We start from the raw sequence: 4,867 nt of genomic DNA, 5'->3' as shown, positions 1-4,867 counted from the left end.
CCTATTGAGTATTTAGTGTGTACCAAGCACTGTAATTGCTATGAAGAGTAGAAAAATAAATAAGACAGATGCAATTACCGTCCTCAAGGAGCTAACTGTCATGCATAAAACGATTTGGCAAGGTCTCCCTATTTTTTTATCCTATGAAAACCACAGATAACACAGAAATTATCCATTCTTTTAAAGTTTGGCGTCATGTTTTTGACCATTTTTTCAACTTTCCATGGGTAATGGAATCAGCACATTCAGCATCAAGAATTAATTAGACTTAATGGGTCTTTGCCGTTCATTGTTTTTCACTGTATTGTATACACTATGTCTACCTCATTCTTGCAATCATTTATTTTTAACTCTTTGTTGAGAGAATTTCTTAAATCAAATTTCTCGTTCAAAAAGAAATTAGGGAGATGTGTACTTTCTTTGTTTTCACATAATGGCAAATATCTTTTTAACCTTCATGCCTGTGCAGTGGTCATCTGTGTGTGGAACTTCTGACCCTTAACCCGTTTCCCTCAGAGCTCTGTGAACATTGTTCTACTGACTTCTACATATAGGACTGCAGAGCAGAAGGCCAGTGGCATTCAGATCCTTATTCCTTGTTAGGTAATCTGTTTTATTCTGTGGAAAAGTCTAGAAATATCCTGCTACATATGGAAATCAAAACATATCCTTGGATCTAGATAAGGTATCTATTTTGCCACAGTTCTTACGTGGTGGCGAACCATTTATGAACAAAAGACCTAAAACCTCTTTTTTTTTCTTTAATTTTTCCATAGGTTATTGGGGTACAGGTGGTGTTTGGTTACATGAGTAAGTTCTTTAGTGGTGATTTGTGAGATTTTGGTGCATCCATCACCAGAGCAGTAGACACTGCATGCTATTTGTGGTCTTTTATCCCTCACCCGCCTCCCACACATCCGCCCACGTCCCCAAAGTTCATTGTATAATTCTTATACCTTTGTATCCTCATAGCTTAGCTCCCACAGATCAGTGAGAACATACGATGTTTGGTTTTCCATTCCTGAGTTACTTCACTTAGAATAATAGTCTCCAATCTCATCCAGGCAGCTGTGAATGTTGTTAATTCATTCCTTTTTATGACTGAGTAGTATTCCATTGTATATATATCAGTTTCTGTATCCACTCGTTGATTGATGGGCATTTGGGTTGGTTCCACAATTTTGCAGTTGCGAATTGTGCTGCTATAATCATGTGTGTGCAAGTATCTTTGACCTAAAACTTCTGTTTGGGGAAATGTTTCTTTTTTGGTTTTAAACATTATTTGTTTTCATCTGCTCTATTTTCTCCTTATGAATTTCATAATGGGTTCCCCTGGTCTGTCTTCCATGCCTCTCATCTTTTCTCAAACAATTTAAGCCTCCTTGTCTTTTTTTTTCCCCCTTAAGTCTAGGAGAGCAACCTATGTAACAAACTTGCACATCCTGCAAACGTACCCCTGAACTTAAAATAAAAGTTTAAAAAAAGTTATTTTTAATTTAAAATTTCCTTTTAATGTTTGTCTTAAATGCTATCTATTGAATTGTATTTGTTCAATAATTGTTAACTTTTTTCCAAGAAAATGTTCTTATCTCTCAGATATCTTTTCTCCTAGCCTCTTTTTTATAGACAACTCTTGTTTTATTGATTCAAAAGTCTCTTTAAGTCCATTGACAAAACTACTGAGAATTTTCTTTAACATTTTCACCATCTTCCCACGTTAACTGATTTTCAGCAAAGGCTGTTTATTTTTTATGTTTTTGAGATGGAGTCTCACTCTGCCGCCCAGGCTGGAGTGCAGTGGCACGATCTCAGCTCACTGCAGTCTCCACCTCCTGGGTTCCAGCGATTCTCCTGACTCAGCCTCACGGGTAGCTGAGAGCACAGGCACGCACCACCACGCCCGGCTAATTTTTGTATTTTTAGTAGAGATGGGGGTTTCACCATGTTGGCCAGGCTGGTCTCGAACTCCTGACCTCAGTGGATCCACCTGCCTTGGCCTCCCAAAGTGCTAGGATCTTATTTTAATTGTTAGTTTGTTTCTATGGGGTTAAAAGTTTATGTCAGAAATTTTCTATTCTGCTGATCCTTTTAACTGGACTTCTAGACTGATCACTATTTGTACCCGACTTGGAATTCCTCACAATCATGTGGGTGATTCTTAGATGTCCCCTGATGGGCATTGTTTCTGTCTTCCTCTGACTATGACGTGGCCTCAGGGATTCTTTAGTGGAAAACAAGTGATGGCTGCCACTTGGCTGCATGCTTGGTTAAACCAGGTCAGGTGATTAATACAATTTATTTGATCCTCCTGGACTTATCTCAGTTTTCGCATTACTCTGATAGCTCATGAGAGGCTACTGGTATCTAGGACAGAGCCCAGGAATGAACAATATCTTCCAAAAGAAAAAGAAAAGAGGATTGTGCCCTTGACCCTTGCATCAGTTTTGCCACACCTTCCTTACTCCCCTCTCTTCTCCAAGAGCATTAATGATTTTCTGGTGAGGACTCTGAGTAAGGACAAGAGAGAGACAAAGCTACAGGTTAATTTATGAAGATACAGAGACAGAAAAATTCAGCAAACAGTTTTAAGAATTTATATGACAAACAGAAAAAAAACAATGAGGAGAAAAATAAAACTAACTATTATGTAATATGGAGTAGGAAGAGCTTGAAAGGTAACATAAAAGTAAGGACCCACAAGAGTTTCTATATTCTTTTAAAAGTGCTCACTTACCTTTTCAACAAATGTGTTGATTCAAATTACTTCTCTGGGATCTGGGAGTAGTCCAGAAGCCAAAAATAGCCAATCTGGTCAGAAAGCAGCAGCCAAATATGTTCAAAGAAAGAAGCCATGGAGCAATTGAATCAAAGACCTACAGACTAGAGCTTTTCATTCATCCAACAATAAAAATGTGAAGAGTTACTTTTCCTTGACATCAATTCATTCAGTATCCATCACGGAGAATGAGAACTACGAGGCTAGACAAACAAGAACATACTTTGGTGGAGTTGCATTAAATGTTTCCTGTTCCTGCAGAGCCCATCTATGTAATGAGATTCTGTGTAATGAGATTTACCCGTGTAACCTTTGATCAACTTGGTCTTTCATCTTGTCCTCTGGGACTCTCAGGTGGGAGCAGTCAGGAAGCACAGAGCCATCAGGACCCCTCCACCATCAATGCGGGAAGCGTTTCTGAAATACCAGGTTCCTCACAGCAGCCTTCACGTCCTTGTTCCTCAGGCTGTAGATGATGGGGTTGAGCATGGGGGTCACCACCCCATAGAAAAGGGAAATGAGTTTGTCTGCAAGGTCCTGTTTGTCTGCTCCCAGTGGGTCCTTAGACTTGGGCTTCCCGTACATGAAGAGGATGGTCCCGTAGAAGATGATCACACAGTGAGGTGGGCAGAGCAGGTGGAGAAGGCCTTTTTCCTCCCCTCAGCTGAGGGGATCCTCAGGATGGTGGCAATGATGAAGACATAGGAGAAAGAGATGAACAGAACAGGGACCCCCAGGAAGATCACATTGGCCACTCCCATACTGATCACATTGACAGAGATATCAGCACAGGCCAACTTCAGGACAGCCAGAATCTCACAGGTGAAGTGATTGATGATGTTGTCTCCACAGAAGGGCAGCCTCAATGCAAGGGGTGTCTGCCCCATGGCAGTGAGGCTTCCAGCTACCCAGGAGCCAGCAGCCATGGGCACATAAGTAGCTTTGTTCATGACTTCAGGGTACCTAAGGGGGTTGCAGATGGCCACGTAGCGATCAAACGCCATCATGCTCAGGAGAACACACTCTGTGGCTCCCATGGCAAGGGAGAGGAACATCTGTACTGCACAGGCTGAGAAGGAGATGGTTTTCCTGGGAGTCAGGAAGCTATTAAGGATGAGAGGGACTGAGGAGGTTGTATAGCAGATGTCCAGGAAGGAGAGGTTCCCCAGGAAGAAGTACATGGGTGTGTCCAGGCGGGAGTCAAGGATGGTCACCAGGATGAGGACCCCATTGCCCAGTAGGATCACCAAGTACATCAGCAGGATGAGCACGAAGAATGTCTTCTCCAGCTTTGGATGGGCAGAAAGCCCCAGGAGAAGGACCCCCAGCACAGGGGAGGTCTGAGTGGAACTGACCATGGTGTTTCTATGTCACTTGTACAAACTCAGAGGGGCAGCTCCATGATTCTCTGATGCCTAAAGTGCCCAGACAGCCAGTGAGGAAGCCCAGACTTGCTGAGCAATTGGAGAACAGCTCTGACAATTCAAAGGTTTCTCGATATTGCTTTAAGTAAAATGCAGGAAATTTGATCAAAATCTACTTGGTGGTATTTGGCCACCCCATAGAGAGGTTTCAAATGTCACCTGATTAGATTTAATTTTCCTCATCACATTTAAGACAGGCATCACACATTTACTTCAAGTTACATGTGTGGATGATTCATTTGGTTCAATTTTGGCAAGAAATGTTATATTCCATTTGTATGTTTTTTCCCCTTGGGACCTAGGACTGGTAGAAAAAACTGGTACTCCTCATCCTCAATCCCTGACCATTCTGCTCTGTGAGCACTTTTAAAAATTATTATTATTATTATTTGAGACAGAGTCTTACTCCATTACCTAGGCTGGAGTGCAGTAGGGCAAATACAGCTCGTTGCAGACTCAACCTCCAGGCTCAAGCAATCCTCCTGCCTCAGTCTCCCAGGTAGCTGGGACCACATGCATATGCCACTACACCTGGCTAATTTTTAATTTTTTCTGGAGACGAGGTCTCACTTTGTTGCCCAGGCTGGGCTTAAATTCCTGGGCTCAAGCAATCCTACCACCCTGGCCTCCCAAAATGCTGGGATTACAGGCGTGAGCCATGGCACCC

General features: G+C 42.3%; 1 pseudogene; it reads right to left on the bottom strand.

Moving 5' to 3' along the window:
- Positions 1 to 3,175: 3,175 nt before the first annotated feature.
- LOC100982183 (olfactory receptor 13C7-like) lies at positions 3,176 to 4,134 on the bottom strand (annotated as a pseudogene).
- Positions 4,135 to 4,867: the final 733 nt, after the last annotated feature.

This window comes from Pan paniscus, chromosome 11 (genome assembly GCF_029289425.2).
Source record: "Pan paniscus chromosome 11, NHGRI_mPanPan1-v2.0_pri, whole genome shotgun sequence".
In the NCBI taxonomy this organism is placed as follows: Eukaryota; Metazoa; Chordata; class Mammalia; order Primates; family Hominidae; genus Pan; species Pan paniscus.
This window is presented reverse-complemented; position numbering and strand designations above follow the sequence as displayed.